The sequence below is a fragment of the Vombatus ursinus genome, unplaced genomic scaffold, assembly GCF_900497805.2.
Source record: "Vombatus ursinus unplaced genomic scaffold, bare-nosed wombat genome assembly UNPS02014793.1, whole genome shotgun sequence".
Classification (NCBI taxonomy): Eukaryota; Metazoa; Chordata; class Mammalia; order Diprotodontia; family Vombatidae; genus Vombatus; species Vombatus ursinus.
In genome coordinates this window covers 8,919,319-8,944,820 of record NW_020954571.1, presented here as the reverse complement: position 1 = coordinate 8,944,820, position 25,502 = coordinate 8,919,319, and the positions used below count along the sequence as shown (strand labels likewise).

General features: G+C 41.1%; 1 long non-coding RNA gene across 2 annotated transcripts in view; it reads right to left on the bottom strand.

Moving 5' to 3' along the window:
* LOC114048582 overlaps positions 1 to 24,995 on the bottom strand; it is a 31,829-nt gene extending 6,834 nt beyond the window's left edge. Inside the window, exon 1 of one of the 2 annotated variants that reach the window (XR_003569778.1) lies at positions 24,913 to 24,995. This is a non-coding gene — a long non-coding RNA (uncharacterized LOC114048582). Of the gene's footprint in view, positions 1 to 16,450; positions 16,717 to 24,912 lie in introns of those variants that run through there. The other variant, XR_003569777.1, reaches the window with a different exon arrangement.
* Positions 24,996 to 25,502: the final 507 nt, after the last annotated feature.

The following is a 25,502-nucleotide window of genomic DNA, read 5'->3' as shown; positions in this document are numbered from 1 at the left end:
TCCTATTTGGATACTTGTTTCTTTCCTCTAGGGACTCCCTTCTCCAGAGACCTGGTTCACAGTCATCTTCACCCTGAATCCTACCCTCTCCCTGGCTTCCCAGTTTCTCAATACCCATCACCTCTGCCTCAAGCCTGCCTCAATCAAGGATAGGAATGGCTATACCTTAAACACATTCAGCTTAATTAAATCTGCCCTGGGTGGCAGAATTCTCAGGTAAGGCTCTACTCACAGTTATCCAAAAATTAAACAAGCAACCAAGTCTTCTGGTCCACAATGAAAGAAAACATAGGGACTTCCATTCACTCTATGTAAATGATGGAGAACGGTCCTCTCTTGAGAGGTTTTAGCAGAGGGTGAAGGGAAATGGAGAACACAGTGTCATGGGGCACAAGAAGACTTCACCTTGTGATTCAAAGAGTGTTAAGATCATAGAATGGTTGTGATAGAAAGTGACCTTAGAGGTCATCCTCATTGTTCATCTTCTAGATGAAGAAGCTGAGTTTCCAACAGGTGCTCCTTCTATGTTGTCAAGGAAGTCTTGGCACCGGCCCTGAAGTCAGGAGGACCTGAGTTCAAATCCGGCCTCAGACCAAACACTTGACACTTACTAGCTGTGTGACTCTGGGCAAGTCATTTAACCCCAATTGCCTAAAAGTAAAAAATAAAAAAAAATAAAAAAAAAAAGGAAGTCTTGGGATCATGGGATGACGGGAATCCTAGACAGAGCTGAAAGGGACTTTGGAGGCAATCCAACACAATCTCTGCATTTTACAGTTGAGAAAACAGAACAAAAGAAGTGTTCTTCCCACATTTTCAAAAAACCCTTGGGATGATGAGATGACAAGGATGATAGATTTAGATGAGGAAGGGACTACAGAGACCTCTAGTCCACCCTTCTCATGTTACAGATGAGGAAATTGAGGCCCAAGGTGAAGTAAGTGACTTGCCTAAAGTCACAAAGAGAATGAGTTTTGAAGCCAGGTTTGAATACAGGTGCTCTGACTATAAATCTAGTATTCTTTCCACTATATCAGATAATCTAGTCCAATTCCCTCAATTTACAGATGAGGAAACTGAGGCCTAGAGAAAGAATCTTCCCACATTTGAAGCAATCCTTCTCCATCTTTGCACTACCACATACAATGTTAATAGGAGAGTTTAACCCCAATTTTCCTGATTGCTCATCCAGTGCTCTTGTCTTTTATAAACCTTAATACTGCTGTAATTACTTGGACCTGCCTTAGAATTATTCGTTTACTTATTCTACCCACATACTGCACTATACTGTAAATTATGTCAAAATAGAGACCTTGCTGTAAACAAATATGTGACCCTCATAGCAGAGCATCACCCAGGCCAGGTATAGATCAGATGTTCAATAAGGGAAGGAAGGCTGAGGACCCAAAAAACAAATATCTCCATTTTAGAGTATGGCTGAGGGCTAACCCTGAAGCTGAGCTGCCTCCTTCCTGGTAGGAACTAGCTAACTGTGCATACATACAGGAAAGTTTCTTGCTTCCCTATCCTTCACCCATACCCCCTACATCTCAAGGCACTTGGAAATACAATCCTTTAGTCCAGGGTTCTGTAGTTTGTCACCATGGGCTTCTTGGGAGGTAGAATAAGATACCCACCATCTATTATCCTTACCAGTCTTTTCTCTTTGATTCACTAGTGTAGGGAAGTCCCAGTATGAGAACTCCCTCCACTGGTACAGACAGTCTTAAAGAGTTTTCTGAGGACAGACCAACCAAGATGGCATAGTAGAAAGAAATAATAAAGCCCAGCACCACCCCAACCCCCAACTACTCCAATGATCCAAGAAATATTCCAAACTCAATAGTGATCAGGAAATCAAAGGAGAAACTACAGTAAATCATCTTTCCTGTCCAAGATCACAAATTTGACGTACTGGCAAATGACCAGAATAAGAACTATGGAACATCAGAGGACTGAGATCATGGACTTAGTACCCATAGGTCTGAGCTAGGCCAGCAAAGCAGAGACTCCCAGAACTGAAATTAGACTCAGCTCCCTGCCCAGACCAGCAGCCAGAGCCCCAGGCAAAGGATTGTCTGGAGTAGGACAGCAGCACTGGGATTTCTCCCAGAATGAGGTAAGATCACAGACTCAACTCCCAGAGTTCTCAATCCAGCAATGCCTCTAAAGCAGATTACTGAAAAAAGAACTAACCAAAAAAACAAAGAACTATTGTGAGTCCAAGGATGCCCAAGACACAAATCCAGAAGAATACCTGTCAGCAAAGTCTCAAAGAAAAACACATCTTATTCTCAATATTATTCCTCAAATAAATCATGCAAGAATTTAAAAATTAGTTTGAAATCATATTTTACATGAAATAAGAGCAATAAAGGAAAGAATTGAAAAAGAAATGAGAACTATGGAGGACAAGCTTAGAAAGAGCATTAACAGCTTAGTGTAAGAGGTGCAACAATGTACCCAAGTAAAAGACTCCTTGAAAATTAGAATGGACTAAACAGAAGACGATGACTCCATGAGACAACAAGAAATTTTAAATAAATGCAAAAGTTTGAAAAATAGGAAAAAAAGTAAGGCATTTCACATTAAAAAAAATAAATCAAGGAGAGATAATTTAAGAATCATTGGGTTACCTGAAAAGCATGACCAAAAAAAAAAAAAAAAAGAACCTAGACATCATCTTTCAAGAAATCATGAAAGAGAACTGCCTGGATCTCTAAGAACCAGAGGGTAAAGTGAAAATAGAAAGAATCCATTGGTCACTTCCTGAAAGAAACCCCCAAAATGAAAATTCCCAAGAACATCATATCCAAAATCTAAAATTTCCAGATCAGGAAAAAAAATACTGAAAACCACCAGAAAGAAAGAATTCAAGTACTTAATCTTGACTGAGGAACCACAGTCAGGATCACCCAAGTTTTAACAGATACAATTAAAAAGAAGTAAAGAATATGTAATACAATATTCCATAAAGTAAAAGTTAGAGGTTGATAATGAAGAATAACTTACTCAACAAAAATGAGTATAATCCTACAGGCAGGGGGAAATAGATATTTAATGAAATAGAGAACTTTCAAGTATTGCTATTGAAAAGACCATAGCTAAGTAGAAATTTTGAAATACAAACATGGAAGCAAAGAGAAATATAAAAAGGCAAATAAAAATAAGCAATCAGAAAATTATAAGGATGAAGTGGTTACTTTCTAATGGAGAGAGAGGGATGATTTAAACTATAATGTCAACAAACATCATAAAGGAAAGCAAATAAGATGGAGGGCCTGGGACTGATTTTTATGCTGTGACGATCTTAAAAGAATAAAGGAAAGGAAAAGGGAAAAAGGAAACGTTAGGGGGAAAAAGAGAAGTAATCGCAGCTCATGTATCTCACATAACCAGGGAGTGCAAGTAAAAATTTATACAAACAAGAATGGGGTGGTAGGAGCAGGTGTCACTTGAACCTCACTTTAAGCTGATGAAGATCAAAGTGAACAGAAACGGAACAACTTATACTATAATTTTGAAATACGTAAGAACTCTGATCGACAGGATGATCGACCATGATTCCAGAGGACTAGTAACTTAGAATGCTGCTCACTTCCTAACAGAGAGGTGATGGACTTAGAGGGAGATGAGTAGTTTTAGACATGTCCAATGTGGGGATGAATTTACTTGACTATGCACATTTGTTGCAGGGGTTTTGTTTCTCTTTTTCTTTCTTTTTTTTTTATCTTAGAAATAAAAGGTACAGTAAAAGGTTGCTCCTTCAGAAGAGTAGAAGTTATTCCATGGGGGTAACTAAGTGTATGAAAGTACACTATATTTGGAGTCAGAAAATATGTTAAACATGTATGACTTAGTCTTTCTGGACCTCAGTTTCCTCATGGGTAAAATGGCCAAGTTGGACTAGAATGACCTCTAATATCCTTTCTATCTCTTAATCATATGACCTTCAGGTCACCATATGGTTGCAGCCAGAAGGAGTGGGAGTGGGAGTGGGAGTGGGAGTGGGAGTGGTAGGGGGGCTGGGCTGTTGTTCAAAGGAGAGCAAAGTTACAGCCCAGGGCTAGTCCTTCCCCAGCCAGGATGTTAACTACAACACAGCCCCAGGGGGCCTACTACTCAGCTACCCAGTTTCCCTGCTTTTCCTCCCTCACTTCCTCTCAACAAACAGAAAACTTTTGTTCTGTTGTGGTGTGGTGTTCTTCAGTTACCCTTAATTGCAACCTTCCCCTCAATGGGGCTTCTTGGATGGTTGTCTTGTAGGAGCAGGTCATTCCCCTCTGAGATCTGGGAGAGAAAGCTTGCACTAATGAATGGTGAAGAGAGAGGAGACAGGACCAAAGCTGTCCCCTAAAGGCAAGACCCAGGATGCAGAGGCTATCTGCCTGATTAAATCAGCAAGGAAACTATACTTCTTCTTAGGGAACTCTATGTGCTAGAGAATAATGATTTACATTTAAAAGAATTCTTCAGTTTACCAAAGGATCCACTGCCTGGTTCAGCACTTTTCATTCATTAAAGGGCTTTTGAAAGGGACCTTAGAGATTATGATCCCTCGTGGTTCTATAGAGGAAGAAGCTAAGCCCCAGGAATAGAATAGAAAGGAGCTTACTCGAAGTCTTAATGCAAGAGCCAAGCAAGAGTTAAACTCAGGTCCTCTGATTCTAAATTCAAGGCTCTTTTCACTATACTCACCACCCCAGCCTCTCATTCAATCAATCAACCCTGTGCCCAGGATGAGGATTCAAAGAAAGACAAAATCATGATCCCCGCCCTCAAGGAGCTTACATCTTAATGAGGAAGATGTGCACATACACACTCAGTACAGAAGAGATGGAGGGTAGGTTAGAGAGGAAGGAGGGGGAGGGGAGGATGGAATTGGGAAGAGGAAGAGAAGAGGAGAAAGGCTTGACATTGTTTTGTTGATTGTCTAGACTTAAGAAAGTGGTGAAATAAATGATGATAATGTAAATTAAATTTAAAAGGTGTTGTGCTGAAAGCAGGTTGTTAAACATTTACCAGCATATACCTACCCCATGCCTATTTCCACCCCTTGGTCTTTGTAGGCTTTGCTCCCTTTCCCCCAAAAAACTCTTGTTGCTCCTCTAAATTCTTTCAAAGTCCAGCTCTAGGTCTACCCTACTCACCCCCAGCCTGTAGAGATCTTTACTCCCCTAAACTCCTGTAGCATTTACTATTTGTGCTACATCAAACAATCAACAACCATTTATTAAGTATCTACTACAGTATGTGCCAAGCATTGTGCTAGGTTCTGAGGATACAAAAATAAAACTCCCTGTCCTCTAGCAGCTTACATTCTATCAGAGGAGACAACATATACAAAATACAGTCAATACAAGGAAAATTGGATGAGCAGGGTACTAGAAACAAGATGACTTGGGTTTAATTCCTTAGTATAATTTGTTCAACACCCTACCTAACATTATCTCTCATGCTCTCATTGCAGAAGGGTGGCTCTAGTGCAAGGATCCTTAACCATGAGTCCATGACAGAGAGAGAGAGAGAGAGAGATGACAGAGATAGATAGCAATGTAATTGGTTTGGTAATCCTATATATTTTATTTTATGCATTTAAAACATTATTGTGAGAAAATGTCCATAGACTTCACCAGTATGCTAAAGAGGTCCATCATACACACATACACACACACACACACACACACACACACACACACACACACACACACATATTTAACAGCCCCTGCTCTAGTAGATAGACTATAGGACTTGAGGTCAGGAAGACCTTCATTAGAATCTTGCCTCGGTCACTTTACAAGCTGTGTGACCCTGGGCAAATCATTTACCCTCTTTCAGTCTCAGTTTCCTCATCTATAAAAAAATGGAGATAATAATAGCACCTACTTTACAGGGTTGTTATCAGGATTAAATGACAAAAATACATGTAAGGTGCTTTGCCAGCCTTAAAGTGCTACATAAATGCTAGCTATTATTATTATCAGGAAACTTTTCACATAGAAGTTGTTGCTTGAGCAGTTTTGAAGGAAACTAAGGGATCTGAAGAGATTCTAAGAGACAGAGGGGAGGTGGGAATTCGTGCCAAATTTGAAGACAGTATGACAAACAGATTGTAAGGAATGGCAGGAAGTCCTTTTGGCAAAATGGCATCATGCAGGAAGAGGAATAATATGTAATAAGGTTCATATATATGTATATACATACACATATACACATATACATATATACATGTATACATATATGTGTGTATATGTATATATGTGTATGTGTATCTAGATATACATATATAACGCATTATAGGAGTGAGGTTGCAAAGGGCTTTAGAAGCAGCATTATACTGGACTTATTGCTTATAATGGACTCTCTGTGTAAGAGGAAGGGAAGCTTTAGGATTTATTGATTAGTGAGGTGACGTGGTCAGACCTTCAAAATAACCCACTTGGCAGCTGTAAGGAGGATGAACTGGAGAGGGGAGAGCCTTAAAACAGAAAGTCCAATTCAGAGGCTACTTCAGTAGTCCAGGCTGGAGCTGATGAGGCACTGCCTTCTCGAACACATTTTAGGTTTGCCATTGACACCGACGCTAAGGTAGGTTGATCTGCTTTCCCTTCCCCCACCTTGTTGGCATGATAAGCTAGTAGAAACAGAGGCAAGGTAGGGGATACAATCTAAGATATTTCTTCCAGGAAGCCAGGACTTGAATATCAATGGGCTGGGACCAATTTGCTGCAGAGACCCAACCTCCACACGCCCCTCACATTGGTCTTTCTGTATGCTGCTCCTTAACTGGAAGTCATTAAGATGGGAAATGGCTCCTCCAGGCCAAGCCTGTGCCCACTCACTTCGGTGGTGTTACAGTAAGGGAAATTGCCCTAAATATGAATCAACATATTCGCCCAGAGGAGGGAGGGGGAAGTGATTTAGATTGCATGCAGGCCACTGTTGGCTGCCCTTTGGTGCACAATGTTTTCAGCTTGCCTGCCTTCAAATAGCTCCAAAATCATATGTTTTATTTGGTATGACCAATCACTGAGGACCTGGTCTGCCCAGCACATCCAGCCAAAGTGTGGCATTTAAAATCATATCTTCCCTTCATTTGTAATGAACAAAATGGTTTTTGTACCTTTCCATAAGGGAAGGGAAGGCTTCGCCCTTTTTCTCTCCCCAGAGGTAACCCTGGGATTCCTAGAGCCTCTGTTCCTTCTCAGTCAAAACATCTACCCACATAACTTTGAGGTTCTTGTAGGTTTAGCTCTGGGGAGAAGAGGAAAGCAGTGTGCTCATATGGACAGAGACTGAGCTAGGAACCAGGAGCCAAAGGGGTTCCTAGAAGCCTTGTGGCAATCTTCCTCGAAAGGGGAAGAATCATTTGGTAATATCCCTTAATTCTTCTGCTTGTGTATTATAGAGTGTATAAGAGAAAGCTATTCTCAGACTTTGGGTGACCTGGGTTCAAGTCCTGTCATTGACACATTGGCAGCACTAGGACTGTGGACAAGTCACTTAACTTTTCAGTGGTTCCAGGCAGTTCTCTAAAACTCATTTTCAGAGAAGCTACCCATCTACACCAGTAGAAGTTCCTCCCAGAGAACCAATGTAGGGAACCCTACAACAATGAAATCACAGATCTAGTTGCTACCTCTATTATCATCAACATTTTTTTTAATTAAAATGGAGGACACCATATACACCACTCATAGGTGATAAAAGGGCCCATAACTCACACAGCAATGACAATGTAGAAGACAATGTAGAAATCAGTTGCACTCATTTCTTTCTTTCTTTTCTTTTTTTGTAAATAGTATTTTATTTTTTCCAATTACATGTAAAGATAGTTTTCAACACTCATTTTTTATTCTGAATTCCAAATTTTTCTCCCTCCCTCTCGTCCCCCTCCCTAAGATGGAAGCAATCTGATATAGGTTATACATGTGCTCTCATGTAAACACATGAGTGGCACTGATTTCTGTAGCATTAAGCTCCAGGCCAGACTGAAGGCTGTAAAATCCTGGTAGGTTCCAACTGTCTAGATGGTCTCAAAACCTAGACTTGGGACTGGCAGCCTTTGACACACATTCCAAAAAGAGTAGGCTGGTTTTCATGGATTAATTCCTGTTACTGTACCTACCTCCCTGTGACTGGCAAAAGTCAAAGATGATCCGACACAAGAGTTGGCCCCGAAGCTCAAATATTCCTGCTTTAGCATGTGGTCACCACCATCCCCTACCCCCATGTGCTTTGGGAAAAGAGGGCAGAGCTTTGGCATGCTATTTTTGAAAGGTTGCCAACCCTTGGCTTCAACCCCTAGCACACTACAGCCATGTCTGTCCTCATTCTTCCTCCTGCAGTTTTAAGCCTAATATTTTTGCTGTTCTGTTCTCAGTGATGACACAAATCAGCAGGTGACCATCCTCAAGCTAATTACTCCCAAAAGTTTGGAGGTTGTTGTTAAGATCATGAGGATTACCTTTAGTTGTTACTGAGAAAATTATGCTAATGATAAGAGGTAAGACTTTGCATGGTTATTATATAACAATTATGAGATTGCAAAACTTTTTAATCCTGTTGGATTGCCACTATTGTCTTCTCACTGAGCCAAGCACAGAAAGATACATTGTAAATGAAGAAGTTCCCTAGACTTTCCCTAGACATGCAACTCAATGAGGCCTCTAAGCAAGCATTATGGCCCTTCAGGGGTTAATTAAAGTGCTGGAGGAGAATGATCTTTTGGTTCATGCACGGAACTTCAAAAATCACCACCTATTTGCAGTCAATCCTTCCACGGTTTCTCCCTCCCTCCTTTCAGCTCATGTTCAATTTTCTCAAATTGAATCCTCTTGAGGCACTTTGTTGGTTTACCATGATTGAATGGGGGTATTGTGGTTGAAATGTCCTATTATGAAATCTAACTTGTCTCTCTTTCTGGATGAAGTTACCTGAGCTGCCAGTTACAGACACCATATGCCCCATGTAGGCTGGCCCAGACCATTGGTTCCTCTTCTTAACCTCTGAACCTATGGGCAGCTGCCAAGTCCCCGTGTACCTGCTTTGGAATTGAAAAGCTGCCTCCTGCCTCCCTGTCCATTTGGCTAGAAGTCAGTCGTAAGCCACCAAGAGAACAGGGAAAAACAAACTCTCTGCTCTCACCCTGATCGCCATCTGCAACCTGAAGATATGGAAGACAGATGTAAAAGCATGAAGCATTATGACTTGGGAATAAGGCCTCACTTCCATGATGTGACTATTCAGTATAATTTAACAGATCTTTATGACGTTCTTGTAGAGCATCAGTCAGTCAATAAACATTTATTAAGTGCCTACAATGTATCAGGCATTGTGCTTGCTACTGGAGATAAAAAGACAAAAAATGAATCGATCTCTGCCCTCCAGAAGCTTACATTTTACTGGGGAAAACAACATGGACAGAGAGAAGCAAATAAAAAATAAAACAAAGTAATTGGGGTTGGGGGAGGAGAAAAGTAGAGCAGCTGCTCCTGACCGGTCAGTCGTCCAGGTAACTTTGAAGTCTTATCCAGCAAATCTCCCAGCCAGCTGTAGCCACCATTCCCCATGTCAGGTTGTAGCCTCAGGATAGAATCTGAGTTCAAATCCAGCCTCAGACATTTACTGTCTGTGAGACCCTGGGCAAGTTAGTTCCCCAACTATGAAATGGGGGTAATAGTACCTATCATGCAACGTTACTGTAAGGATCAAATGAGATGCTATTTGTAAAAAGCATTTAGTACAGTTCTTAGAATATAGTAGGTGCTATAGAAATGCTTATTCCCTTTCCCCTTCCTTTCCCTTCACAAAAGTGGTCATATCATTTGCTCCAGCAATGCTATTGTTAGGATTTTATCCCAAAGACCTTATGAAAAGGGAGAGAAAAAGATGTATCTGTTGGAAAATGTTCATATCTCTTCTATTTGTAATAGCAAAAAAAATTCTATTTAATTTAGCAAACATTTATCAAATATATACTATGTCCTTGAGTCTGTGCTAGGCACTAGGGACAAAAAGACAAAAATCAGACAGTTCATGCCCTTATTCAACCAACCAATCAATAATTAATTAATCACCTACTATGTGCCGGACACTGTGCGAGGCACTGGAGACACAAATACAAAGACAGAAACAATATTCTACTGAACTATATAGTATGTACATAGGTAAGTAACGACAAGAGATGCACAAAACAAATATGATGAAATTTCAGGGGGTATTAACAACTGGGATGATCAGGAAAGGGATTTGAAGAGGCCCAGATGAAGAAAGAGAGCACTGTTATATAAGAGAAGGAGCAGGTCGCCTAGTCTGGCCGGAATGTAATGTGTAAGAGAGCATCATGGATAATCATGGAATCCTGGAAAGCTCAGTTGGAGCCAAATTAAAAAGGACTTTTTTTTTTTGGAGGCAATGGGGGTTAAGTGACTTGCCCAGGGTCACACAACTAGCTAATACGTGTCTGAGGGCAGATTTGAACTCAGGTCCTCCTGACTCCAGGGCCAGTGTACTATCCACTACACCACCTAGCTGCCCCAAAAAGGACTTTAAATTCTAATCAGAAGGCTGCATGTTATCCTTGTGGCAGCAGCAAAGAGCCATTAAAGCTTCTGGCCATGGGGAGTCACATGGTCAGTCACAGTCAACCTAGAAGTCTAATGATTGGAGATTAGAATGTTAATGAATTAGAATGCTAGAAGTACCTAAATGATAAATATGAAGAACATAAGGAAACATGAAAAGCCTTAGATAAAGTGATGACGAGAGGTCAACACAATGAGAACAGCATGCCTGTTGACTACAGCGATACAAAAAGGAAAATAAGCCAAAGACAATGAAGACTGAATTTGAAAGGGACAGAGAACAAACATTTTTTGCACATCTCAATCAATCAACAAGCGTTTATTAAGTGCCTATTACGTGCCACTCACTTTGCTAGTTGTGATGGATGTAAATACAAAAAATGAAACATCCCCTGCTCTGAGGAGCTCACAATATATCAAGGAGGCAATGTGTACATACATATGGATATACAAGATAAATATATGTAGAATAAATGCAAAATAAACACAAGACATAATTATCTTGTGAGGGAGGGACTAGTAGTTAGGGGAGATCAGGAAAGGTGTTAGGAACTATGCATTTTAAATGAAAGAGAGGGATTCTATGAAATAGAGATCAGGAGGGCTGACTAGTTCAAAGGTGCATCATTGGAGATGATGTGCTCTGTTCGCTAAGAATAGATGGAAAGCCAGTTTGACTGGATTGTAGAGGGCAGGAAGGAGAATAATACATAAGGAGGCTGAAAAGATCATAGGCAGCCACTGGAGTTGACTGAGTAGGGGAAGAGCCAGATAGTGAAGGCCAAGCTAGGGTGTTGGCATTTTATCCTAGCAGCAACAGGAGCCATTGAAGATTGCTGAACAGAAAAGTAGCATGAACAGAGCTGTGTATAAGAAAGATTATTCTGGCAGTGGTGTGAAGGATGGATTGGAAGAGAGAGTGAAGTGAGAAAAACCTGTGAGAAAGACGACTGCACTAGTTTGGGCTGGGCGACTAGGTGGTGCAGTGGATAGAGCACAGCGCCTAGAGTCAGGAAGACTCATCTTCATGAGTTCAAATCTATCTCAGACACTTTTTGGCTGTGTGACCCTGGGTAAGTCAATTAACCCTGTTGGCCTCAGTTTCCTCATCTGTAAAATGAGCTGGAGAAGGAAATGGCAAATCACTCCAGTATCTTTGCTAAGAAAACCCCAAATGGGGCCACAAAGAGTCGAACATGGCTGAACAACAACAAACATAGTTTGGGCAGGTGGTAATAGGATATACTAGGGTGGTAGCAGTGGGAAAAGACAGAAGGAATGAGATTTGAGTGGCTCAGTTGAAACCACACTCTATGATGCGTTGTAAACAGTTCAGTTTATTGGCTTGCGTCTACATATCTTTTCTCCCCAGTTTACCTGGATTCTTAACGAGACGGGAAACATATAGCCAGCAATGGTGCCCTCTTCCTTGCTCCTTCAAACAACTTTATGGTAGCATTTCACACAATGGAACATCTATCATATTCCACTTAAGTCTTTTCTTCTCCTGGCTAAGCACTCTCTGTTTCTTCAAGCAATCCTCATACTGTATTAACTTGAAGTCACTTGCCATCCTGGTTGCCCTCTTCTGAGGGCCCTCTTCCCCAGCTTATCAAGGTCTTTCCTGTACTATGACATACAGAATAGATGATTATTTCCAATTTATCCTGTATAAATCTTGTTTGTACTTAGTTTTTTGCATGTTGTCTCCCCCATTAGACTATGATCTCCTTGAAACCAGGGGATAGTTTTTGCCTTTCTTTGTATTCCAGCCCTTAGCACAGTAACTGGCACATAGTAGGTCCTTAATAAATGCTTATTAACTAACTGACAATACTACTTCAGATGTGGTCTGACAAGTGCAGGTTACAATAGGATTATCACCTCCCTAGCCCTTAATATAACCTAAGATCACAAGCTTTTTAAATTTTCTGCTGCCAGATTTTACTATTGATTCTTAGGGAACTTACAGTTTCACTAAAACTCCCAGATTGTTTTCAAATGGACAGCCATTTAGCTCCATCTCCCTTTTCTTATACTTACAAGGTTGTTTTCTTTTTAACCCAAGCTTAAGACTTGGGGGATATGAAAGGACACAATTCAGGACCTGAAAGAGGTTCAGGGATCATCTAAAAGTTCTCTCAAAGGAACAACCCTCTCTAGTTTCACTGTACACTTAACACAGTGCTTGGCACATGTAGTCACTTAAACATTTGTTGGTTGGCTGATTGATTGGAAAAAGAGAATCTGTCCTCTCTAAACAAATCTTTTTTTAATTTTTTTTAATTTTTTTATAAAATAATAAATAAATTTATTTGTAGTTTTCAACATTTACTTCCACAAGATTTTGAGTTCCAAATTTTCTCCCCATCTCGCTCCTCCCCCCACCCTAAGATGGCATGCATTCTGAATACCCCTTCCCCTAGTCTGCCTTCCCTTCTATGTCTCCCCTCCTTTTATCCCCTTCCCCTTCCAGTTTCCTGTAGGGCAGGATAGATTTCTGTACCCCATTTCCTGTATTTTTTATTTCCCAGTTGCATGTGAAAACATTTTTTTAAACATGTGTTTTTAAAACCTTGGGTTCCACATTTTCTCCCTTCCTCCCTCCCCACCCACCCTCATTGAAAAGGCAAGCAACTCAATATAGGTTATATATGTGTAGTTATGCAAAACACTTCCATAGTAGACATGCTGTGAAAAACTAACTCTATTTCCCTTAATCCTATCCCACCCCTCCATTTATTCTATTCTTTCTTTTGACCTTGTCCCTTCTCAGAAGTATTTGCTTCTGATTACTCCCTTTCCCAACCTGCCCTCCTCTCTATCATCCCCCTACTCTCTTGTCCCCTTCCCCCCCTATTTTCCTGTAGGGTAAGACAGATTTCCATACCCAATTGAATGTGTATGTTATTCCCTCCTTAAGTCAAATCTTATGAGAATAAGATTCACTCATTCCCTCTCACCTTCCCCCGTTTCCCCTCCACTGTAAGAGCCTTTTCTTTTCTGTTTTTTGTAAGATAATTTACTCCATTCTACCTCTCCCCTTCTCCTTCTCCTAGTATAAATCCTCTCTCACACCTTAATTTTATTCTCCAGATATGACTCCTTCATCTTTAACTCACCCTGTGCCCTCTATCTATCTATCTATCTATCTATCTATATATATATACATACACATACATATAATTTTTTCCCTCCAACTACCCTAATACTGACAAAGGTCTCATGAGTTACAGATATCATCTTTCCATACAGGAATGTAAAAAGTTCAACCTTAATAAGTCTTTTAGTATTTCTCTTTCCTGTTTACCTCTTCATGTTCCACTTGAGTTTTGTATTTGAAAGTCAACTTTTCTATTCATCAAGAATGCTTGAAAGTCCTCTATTTCACTAAATGAACATTTTTTTCCCCTGAAGGATTATACTCAGTTTTGGTGGGTAGGTGATTCTTGGTTGTAATCCTATCTCCTTTGCCCTCCAGAATATTACATTCCATACCCTGCGGTCCCTAAATGTAGAAACTGCTAAATCTTGTGTTATCCTGATTGTGTTTCCACAATACTTGAATTGTTTCTTTCTAGCTGCTTGTAATATTTTCTCCTTGACCTGGAAACTCTGGAATTTGGCTACAATATTCCTAGGAATTTTCCTTTGGGGATCTCTTTCAGGAGGAGATCAGTGGATTCTTTCAATTTCTATCTTGCCCTCTGGTTCTAAAATTTCAGGACAGTTTTTCTTGATAATTTCTTGAAAGATGATGTCTAGGCTCTTTTTTTGATCATGGCTTTCAGATAGTCCAATCATTTTTAAATTCTCTCTCCTGGATCTATTTTCCAGGTCAGTTGTTTTTCCAATGAGATATTTCACATTGTTTTCTAATTTTTCATTCTTTTGTATTTGTTTTACAGTGTCTTGATTTCTCATAAAGTCACTAGTTTCAATTGCTCTATTCTAATTTTTAAGGAAGTATTTTCTTCAGTAATCTTTTGGACTTCCTTTTCCATTTGGCCAATTTTCATTTTTAGGGCATTCTTCTCCTCATTGACTTTTTGGACGTCTTTTGCCATTCGGGTTAGGCTATTTTTTAAGGTGTTATTTTCTTCAGTATTTTTTTGGGTGTCCTTTAGCAAGCTATTGACTTGTTTTTCATGATTTTCTTGCATCACTCTCATTTTTCTTCCCAGTTTTTCCTCTTCTTCTCTTACTTGCTTCTCACAATCCCTTTTGAGCTCTTCCAAGGCCTGGGATTGATTCATATTTTTCGTGGAGGCTTTGGATGTAGGAGCTTTGGCTTTGTTGTCTTCTTCTGGTTGTATGTTTTGATCTTCTTTGTCACCAAAGTAAGATAATATAGTCTGACTCTTTTTGCGCTGCTTACTCATGATCCCAGCCAATTACTTGAGTTTTAAACTCTTTGTTAAGGTAAGAGTCTGCTTCCAATGTGGAGAATGTACTGTCCCAAGCTTCAGGGGTTTGTACAGCTGTTTTCAGAGATACTTCTAGGGACTTGTAAATTTTCAGTTCTTCCAAGGTGGTATGATAAGGGACGAGGTGTTTCCTCTCCACCACAACAACAAGCTCCACCATGCCAGTGCTCCTCCTCACCCCAGGACCACTCATCGGAACTGTGACCCAGATCCAAGCACAGGCAAAGCAAGAGATTCCTGCCTCAGTGCTGGCAAAGAGATCCCTCCAATCCCTCTCTGATCATCCACTCGATTCCCCCTCAGTCTGTGGGCTGGTAGCTCAGGAGGTAGCTGCTGCCCCAGGCCGCGCTCAGGACTTGTGGCTGAGACCTAGCTCCTAACTCTCACCACAGTCACAGACTTTTCCCAATGACCTTCTAAGTTGTCTTTGGTGTTCATGGGTTGAGAAGTCTGGAAACCGCCACAGCTGCCTGAAATTCAGTCCTCTGAGGCCTGCTTCCAGGGTCAATGTGGCCTGTGCACCCATGCCAAACTGCATTCCTCTCCCCACCCGGTGCGATATACCTTTCTGATCAACCATCCAGGTTGTCTTGGGCTGGAAATTTGTTTCACTCTGTCTTTTTGTGGGTTCTGCTGCTTTAGAATTTGTTTAGAGTCTTTTTTTTACAGGTATTTGGAGGGGTTTGGGGGAGAGCTCAAGCAAGTCACTGCTTTCACTCTGCCATCTTGACTCCGCCCCTCCTAACCAAATCTTGAGAAAGAAGTTAGTTAGATTTAGTCACAAGATTCTTTTCAAGAGTTCAATGATTACCTCCCTGTAAATAATTCCCAGATCTACATATTTGGCCCTTGTCTATTTCCAGTACTGCGTGACTATCTATCATTAGTACATCTCACACTGGATGTCTCCCTGGCATCTCAAACTCAACATGTCCAAAACCAGAATTCGTTTTCTTTTCCCCAAAACCCTCCCCTCTTCTGAGTTTCCTTATTACTGTCAAGGGCACCACCTTGTTTCCAGTCATCTAAGTTTGAGACCTTAGTTTCATCCTCAATTCCTCATTCTCCCCACATATCCAATAAGTTGCCAAATCTTGTCATTTCTACCTTAATAACATCCTTCCTCCATGCCTCTATTCAGCCACAGCCACACCCTAGTTCAAGGCCCCATCCCCTTTCACCTGAACTACTGCAATAGCCTCTTAATTAGTCTTACTGCCTCAAGTCTCTCTCCACTCCAATCTACCTTCCAAACAACTGTCATAATGATGTTCCTAACGTGTAAGTCGGACTTAGCTTCTGTCAACACAACTCAAATCCCACCTTCTACAAGACTCTCTCTCTCTCTCTCTCTCTCTCTCTCTCTCTCTCTCTCTCTTTCCCCCTCCCTCCCTCCCTCCTCCCCCCCTACAAGAAAGCTTTATTGTCAATACTTACTTTCAGGTTTGGGGTGGGAGCCAAAGCATCAGGATGAACCCAAGTCATAGAGGAAGGCCTAGATTGTAGTCCAGTGTCAGACTGAGCCTCTTAAACAGGTACCCACCCAGCCTGGGGGCTCACTTGTATGTGACACAGGGTGGAATTCTCAGAGATATTGGTTTCCTTGGCTAGAGCCTAGAGTATGCAGCTCCATTAGATCCTGGTATAGGCCCTTCTCCAGGGTCCAAACAGATTCCTTGGCATTCAGGATACAGCCGCACTCATCTTGGGCAGTTTTCTACACAACCCGGAAGAAGACTAGGCCCTTGAGGTTTTCCTTTACCATATCATGGAAAAAAGTGATATAGCCCCAGGGAGGGTGACATCATCCAGGTTGAAATAAAGAAACAGGGACAGGTAAGAGTAAGAGGCCCACAGGTAGAGTTGGCCAGGTAGTTGACAGCAGACTTAGCCTCAGGGGAAAAGATGTGACAGATCTGGAAGGTGAAGTTCACGCCAAAGACTGGTGGCAAGGGAGGCAACTTGTCCCTAAAGCACAGGTCTAGCTACCAAGGAGGCAGCGTGTCCCTGAGACAGGAGGCTGGCTATGAAGGAGGAGACTGCTCCAGAAAGGAGGTAGTCAAAAGGCAACTTGAGGTGGCTGGCCCCGGCAGTTGGCTAGCAGACAAGCTGAGCTGGTCAGCTTCGGAAAAGTAAAGGTCAAGGGTAAGGGGCTCTGGGGATACCCTGATCTGATCTGTTGAAGCAGGAAGCAGAGCCCAGGTGGTGTGGTCTGCATCTACTCTCTATATATCTTGAATACCTAGTTATTTTCATGTTGTCTCCCCATGAGGGCAGGGACTGTTTTTGCCTTTCCTTGTATACCTAGGATACACAGTGCTTAGTAGACTCTTGTTAGTTGATTGATTCAAAATAATTTCAAACTGATTCAAAATGATATTCAAAGTAATTTCATTTAGGCTTTTCATTTCATTGATGAGGAAACTGAGACCCAGATAGTGGAAGTGATTTCCCTTTCACCGTCCAGAGGAGCAACTCCTATGGAAATCATCTGAAATTCTTGCTACCACTAACATCAAATGCCAACTAAATGCCCCAAGCAGGAAGACCAACCTAGCAGAGGCAGCAATATGAAACAAGAGGCATGTGCTAGGCAGGCCAAACCACTGCCACCACAACCACCATTCCCCTTCTTCATTCCCAGTGGAGGTAGCCCAGCATCCTATACCCAAGAGCCCCTCAACTAGTAGCACCCATACCTCTGGCTACTGGCCAAGATTCCAGCCAGGCCTCTTCAGCCATTATGTAGGGGAGCAACCTCCACAGAAACCTGTCAGCTGCCTCAATATCCAGAGCTACTAACAACCCAGACCAGAAAGATTTCTCCACCAAAGTCCTTGGCTCTGTCAAGCGGTTCAACATTAGAAACAGGCATGGCTTTATCAATGGAAATGACACTAAAGAAAATGTGTTTTGCCTTACAGTTGTACTCTCAGCACCACTGGGCCCAGCAGCTAAGCCCTCCTATATGTACTGTACTCCCTGTAACTTGAACTTCTTGACAGCTGGGAATGTTTCATTTATCTATCGCTATCTCCAGCATTCAGAACAAAGTTTGATACTTATTAAGTGCTTAACAAATGCTTTTTCATTCACTCATTCTTGCCAAAGTAAATAGAGGCATAATTCAAACCCAAGGACTTGGAATCTAAATCTGAGATTCTCCCTGGTAGATCATGTAATTAACAAGAAATACACCCTCCCAAAATGGCGCTAGAACCTCAGCCAAAGATATCCAAAGGCCTTGACTTGACCCTCAGGGTGAGCTTAGCCAATGAGAGTTTGTGCAGAAGATGAAATTCCCTTAAACTTCTGTGGTGTATGTTGGGGGAACTGAAAAGCTACCTCCTGCTGCTAAATAGGAATGAAATTTTCTTTGGAAGCCTCTGAGACTTCCTGCCTTCCTTGTTTAATTATTCTTCCCATCAACTGGTCATTGTCTGCAACGCCTCTAGGTCTCGAGCAGAGCCAAATGTAACAAATGTCCCATGGAACAACACAACCAAAAAAAAAAAAGTAACTGTGACACCATGAATGAAAATACTGAGCAGCATACCTGAGAGGAGTATAGGCTACACCTATGCCACTGGGGTCACTGTTGTCTACTTCGTTGTTCTGACTCTCAGCACATGGAAACTTTTGCTTCTGAATCACAGAATCTCAGAGCTGAAAGGGGATTCAGTGGCCATATAGTCTCATCCATATCTGAATCTCTTTTACAATATACCTGACAAGTAGCCACAAAGCCTTTGCTTAAAGATGGAACCATAATTAGGAATTCTCATAAATGGCACAGAATTTGGTGGTGGCACAAAAGACAGCTCATACACATGGGCACTTGTTCTGAGAGGACAGCCAATATCACTTAAATCCAATTCACTTGCATGTCATGGCATCACCTTCCTCGTGTCATGTTCCTCTTCAAGAACAAAGGACAAACAGCAGTAGCAGCAACCTGTGTCTCAGAGAGCTTATTCCCTGCCCCCCAGGAGTTGGGCCCAATGAGAATGACACTCATCAATAGGGCCCTATACGGGCTGCACGCCGGCCCTCTGCCAGTTGTGCGCCAGTACCCACTTCTCTTAAAAGAAGTGCACCACCAGAGTCTTACCCACGCCTGGGTCTTCGGTTCTGAGCCGGATCACCACACAGAGACAAGCCATCGGGAGGCACCAACACCTGAGCTTTATTCAGAGGCCAACACAGCAAACCATCATAGCAAGCCCAAACAGCAAGGCCAGAGCAACAGGGCAGGAGCCAGGGGAGAGCGCACGTGTGTGATCTGACCACGCTTGTTCCTCAGTACCTACTTAGCCCCTCCTCCCCAGCCCGCTACTAGCCAATGATTGTAGGGTCAGATACCGGAAAGGGCTGTCTGAGTTTAGCACACCAAGGGGGAGGGAGTGACGTAGGAGGCCAGGATTGGATACAGGAAGGAGGCATCTGGGATTGACGCATAGACAAGAGTACGTGACCTAGGAAGTCAGACTCAGGAGGGGACTGGGTCAGTGCTGCACAAAGGGACCCGGAGGTCAGGAAGGTCACAAGAGGCATCTGGGGATGACGTTGCATATAGGGAGGGGACTAAGCAGAGGGAACTCAGTCCTCTGCCCTCCCACTCCCACGTGGCACCGCCCCTTGCCTCAGGAGCTCAGGCTCGGCTACTTCCTTGCACCCAGCTTATCTCATAGCACTGCCCAATTGCCTCATGGCTTCTCCGTATCCAGCCCATCCCAGTACACACGACTCTGCCTACCACAGTCCCTGCCTCGACTTCCAAAATACCCAGATCTTACCCTACCCTTGCCACAGTACCCGGCCTGGCAGCTGCCAACATCAGACAGTCCCTCACAGGGCCCCGAGGATTGTGACCAGGAGATGATCATGCCATGGTATAGCCTAGGCTGGTAGAAGACCACAAGGCAAGGCAGGGGGATGGTGGTCTCTTCAGGAAGGAAGCGTATCCTCCACATGCCCCCCTAATTATGACTCTGCTTGATGCTCTGTAGTGAGGGGAAGCCTACTACTTTCTGAAGCATTCCATTTCATTATTGTATAATTCTGATTGTAATAAAGTTTTTCCTTATATCAAGCCTACACTTGACTCTGAAGTTTCTATCCATTGCTCCTAGTTCTGGAATCTGGGGCCAAGCAGAAAAAACAGCTTATCTTCTTTTCTATCTGACAGCCCTTCAAAAACCTGAAGACAGTTATCAAATCTGTTCTATTTTCTTTTCTCCAAGATGAACATCCCCAGTTCCCTCAACCATTCTTTATATGCTATGATCTCAAAGGTTTTCACAATCCCAACTAAAATCCCACTTTCTACAGGAAGCCTTCCCCAACCTCTCTTTTAAAACAAAATTTTTTTGGAGGCAAGTGGGATTAAGTGACTTGCCTAGGATCACATAGTTAGGAAGTGTCTGAGGCCAGATTTGAACTCAGGTCCTCCTGACTCCAGGGCTGGTACTCTATCCACTGTGCCACCAAGCTGCACCCCCCCCAACCTTAGGTTCAGTGCCTTCCTTCTGTTATTTACTATTTATCCTGTATATAGCTCACTTTGTTTATATTTGTTTGCATGTTGTCTCTCTCATTGACAGTAAGCTCCTTGAAGGCAGTGACTGTCTTTTGCCTCTTTTTGTATCCCTAGCACTTAGCACCATGCCTGATACATGGTAGGTGCTTAATAAATGTTTATTGACTGATTGATTGATCCTAGTCACCCTTCTCTTTTTTTTTGTTTTTGTTTTTGTTTTTGTTAGGCAATGGGGTTCAGTGACCTGCCCAGGGTCACACAGCTAGTAAGTGTTTTGTGTTGAGTCCACATTTGAATTCAGGTCCTCCTGATTCCAGGGTCGGTGCTCTATCCACTGCGCCACTTAGTTGCCCTTAGTCACCCTTCTCTTAAGAGGCTTCAGTTTATCAATGTCTTCCCTAAAATGTGGCACTCAGAACTGAGTGGAATAGGCATTCCAGATGTTGTCTCATTAGAACAGAGTACAGCTGGACTATTGTCTCCCTACTCTATGATAACATGGTTATTTTAATATATTTTTAAAGGTATTAGAGTATTTTTTGGTTGGGAGTGACTGCTACATAATGTCAGTTTGCTTCATGGGCCAAGGCAATCCCAATTTAAAAGATAAACTCATTTGTAAAAAATATTCCAAAGAAGGATAATTTTTTTGTAGCATTTTCTAATAAAGCAGAAAGAAGCATGTAAGATTTAAATAAATCTAAATTGCTTTTTAAAACCAGTTTAAAAAAAGTTTGGCAAGATATCTAATTAAGTACAAAAATATTCATAGCAGCTCTTTTTGTAGTGGTGAAGAATTAGAAATTGAGAGGATGCCCATCAACTGAGGAATGGCTAAGCAAGTTGTGGTATATGAATGTAATGGAATACTATTGTGCTACAAGAAATGATGAACAGGCTGACTTCAGAAAAACCTGGAAAGACTTGTATGGTCTGATGCTGCGTGAAATGAGCAGAACCAGGAGAATGTTGTACACAATAACAGCCACATTGTGCGATGACTAATATTGATAAACTTAACCCTTCCCAACAATACAAGGATCTAAGACATCTCCAAAGGCCTTATGATGGAAAATGCTATCCACATCCAAAGAAAGAACTATGGAATTTGAATGCAGATCGAAGCATAATTTTTGCTATTTTTTTTTATTCTGTTGAGTTTTGTTTTCTCTTTCTAGTGGCTCCTCCTATTGGTTCTAATTCTTACTTACGACATCACTAATGTGAAAATATGTTTAATAGGAATGCATGTACATATATATATATATATATATATATATATATATATGGCCTATATCAGATTGTGTGCCATCTTGGGGAGGATGGTGGGGAGGAAGGGGGAGAAAAATTTTAAACTCAAAAGCATATGGAAGTGATTGCAGATAAATCAAAATAAATTAATAAAAAATATTTTAAAAAGATAACTAATTAACAACATGATTCCAAGGGTATTTGAGGATTAAAATGGAAACAGGCCAACAAACAAGAGAAAAATGCAAAATACCTGCAAAGATTTTCATTTTAAAAAAAACAAAATTTTCCCCATCAAAGACAGTAGAGCCACCATACTTGAACTCTAACATCATAATCCTGGGTGTGTTTGTAGAGGAGTAAGAAATAGCAATAAAGAAGACAAAGACAGAAAAGGCAGTCAGATTGGACCAAGTGAATATAGAGGAGTACCTTGCTGGTGTTAACATTATTGTAAGGGCATCAAGGGGTCCATTCACAAGATATCAGAAGCAGAAGAGACACCAAATGCTTGGAAAAAAATGAGCCTTTTAAAAATACTGCAAAAAAGCAATTAACATCAACAATTACTGACATATCTAAACTACCTTTCCGTTAATACAAAATGCTCATCAGATTTATCGCTACACGCCTCCAGATCATGCTCAATAACTGTATTTGTAGAGAACATGAAGGTTTTTGCAAGTGATAATGCTTCCCTGGACCACATCTTTATCATCTCACAATTGACTAAAAGATGTAGAGAATATAAGATCTCCCCATAATGATTGTTGATTATTAAAAAGTATTTGATTCAGTAGATCAAAACATCACTTTAAAGATTCTCATCTACTCATGATGGAAGATGCTATCCACATCCAGAGAAAGAACTATGGAGTCTGAATGCAGATCAAAGCATATTGTTTACTCTCTCTCTCTTTTTATTTCCTTTCTCAAGGTTTTACCCTTTGGTTCTGATTCTTCTTTACAACATGACTAATGTGGAAATATGTTTAATATGATTGTATGTGTATAGCCTATATCAGATTGCATGCCGTCTTGGGGAGGGGAGAGAAAAGGGAGAGGGAAAATTTAGAACTCAAAATCTTTTAAAAGTGAAGGTTGAAAACTAAAAGTAAATAAATAAAATTTTTAAAAAGATCATCTTCTAAGAAGGTGTATCTAATCTGAATATCAAAATAATTAAAGATTCGTTGAGAGGTAAAACAACAAAGATAACTTTATTCAAAGCTCTGTGATCATAAATACCAGGCAAAACATAAAACAAGGAGATAAAGGCCTAACAAAGGTACTCATTATTGTAATGGAGATACAGTATAGAGCCCAAGTTGAAGATGAGTCCCTACAGATAGTAAGAGCCTTGAAGTACTCCTGTTTGCAGAGGATATTGTACTGGTTGTATCAAGCTCCAGACCATTGCAGAGTGCCTTGAAGACTTAGAGACCACTATGACCATTCAAAAGAGTTGGGCCCGATCTTTACCATAAGAAAGATCAGGTAGATGACAAATGTCTCTCCAAATTATGGCATGCAGTTGTAGCAACACTCTATAAAGCTTACCCTAAGTATGTGTTTACATATGTGTGTCTGTGTATTACACAGATATATTTATACACATATATGTATGTGTATATAACTATGTTTATACATTTTTGCTTATGGAACACATAATATGAATAGAATTAAATAGGAGAAGGAGGAATGCCTTTGGGAAATCGCAAAGCTTCTTTAATAACCCCGAACTTCTCCCAGAAACAAACCTTATCTTTTTAATACCAATATTCTACTGGTATTGTTTTATAGCATAAAGGACACAATAGTCTCTGAAGAACTGAAAATGAATCTCACAAAGAAGCCAATGGAGAATTTCAGAGAAAAACAAGAGTAAAAGACATCATCAGTATAATAGGAAAAGATGATGGACTGGTCATGTGGCAAGGGCAAGGGCTGACAGGTGGGTAGCCTGGTGCTCTGCTATTGTCTTCAAAACATCAAGGGGAAATGAGGAAAATCTCCAGCATGTCAGGTGGACCCCTGGTGGTGAACTTACAGGAGGAAATGGACAAGAGCTGTCCAGGATGGGGAGGCACGGATGGGCAACAATCTACCTTGGTGGAAAGAACAGCGTGATCAATAAAAGTACACATCTGTTTGAGTGTATTGTGCTACATTCTGGCATTGCTAATAGACACAGCAGATACAGTGCTAGAGTCAGAAAGATTCAAGAGCCAATTTTGCCACAGATACTTACTAGGTATGTGACCCTGGGCAGGTTACTTAGCTTCTCAGCCTCAGTTTATTCATCTGTAAAATGGGGATAAATAGTAGCACCTATCTCACAGTATTGTAAGGATCAATTGAGAAAACATATTTCAAGAGTTTTACAAATCATGATGTGCTTTATCAACACTAGCCATTATTACACTGTGTTTTCAGTCCAATAAAATCTCCAGATCTTTTGTCATATCTGGGAGTTTCATCAGATTGAAACAAATAGCCGTTTAGTCACACCTCCCCATTCTGTATTTGTGCAGTTGATTTTTCAACCTCAAACTGCCTTTTATCATCATCATCATTGAGATTGTTCTTCCAATTTACTTCTATGCTTCCTGACCTAGCCAGAATGCAAGAAAGAACTTGGTTGTCCCAGGGAGTCATGTATAGCAGATGGGTTCACCAACTGGGATCAGATAAATGAAGCAAAAGATCAAATTCAAAGTTAGTAAGTCATTTGTGAAGGAGTCTGTGGTTATCAAAAGTCAGGAACAGGCTTAGGATCAACAGTCTAGGTAGTCAGGCAAGTTGTGAAGAAGTAAACAAATGCCAGAGGTCAGGAAATTAGAGAAAGGGTGTGGAATGCAAATAAATAAGGTAGCTAATTCAAGGTACCATTAATTAGAGTATGGGGTTCAGACCCTGATACTGAAAATCTGGAACCTCTGTTCTAGATTCAATAGCCAGTTCAAACTTTCCCATCAAACCTCCGGGTTTGTTGGAAGCTAGCCACAGTTCTGTGGATATTTTCAAGTGGCGTTAAGCTTTGTTTTGTGAAATAATTTGCTTTTCACATTTCAGATTGTGTGAGGATTTTATTTCTGAATCTACTTACCTTCTCTTTTTCTGTCTCAAGAATTATACTTTCATCTTCACTCTCTAGTGACGCCTTTGCTCCCAAGTGCAATTAAGAACTCTCCTGGAAAGAGAACAGTACAGATTTTACCACCCACAGGCTGCCATCTAACTATGACTCATGTCAAAAACTGCATAGAAACAAAAACTATTGGAGTTATAAGCAGCACAGCCTCCATCTCCAATTGTTCTACCCTAGTACTTTTGACAAATAGTTTTATTGTTGTCTTTTGCTTTTTCTTTCTATACATAAGTCCTTTCCTTTAAACTCACCCCCCCCCCAATAGAACCCTTGAAATAAAAACAATACATTTAGGAAAAGCCAACCATCACAGCCACTGCATCTAATGGTATATCAGTATATACTGCATTTACATCTCATCCTCTACCTTCCTTCTGCTCTAACACTCTTCTTCTTCTACTTCTCCTCCTTCTCCTCTTCGTCCACTTTCTCCTCCTCCTCCTGCTTCTTCCTTCTTCTCACAACCTGGTCCCTTCCAACCCTTCTAGACTACTTACACATTACTTCACTCCATGTCCTTTACAATTCAGCTGTAGCAGCTTACTTGC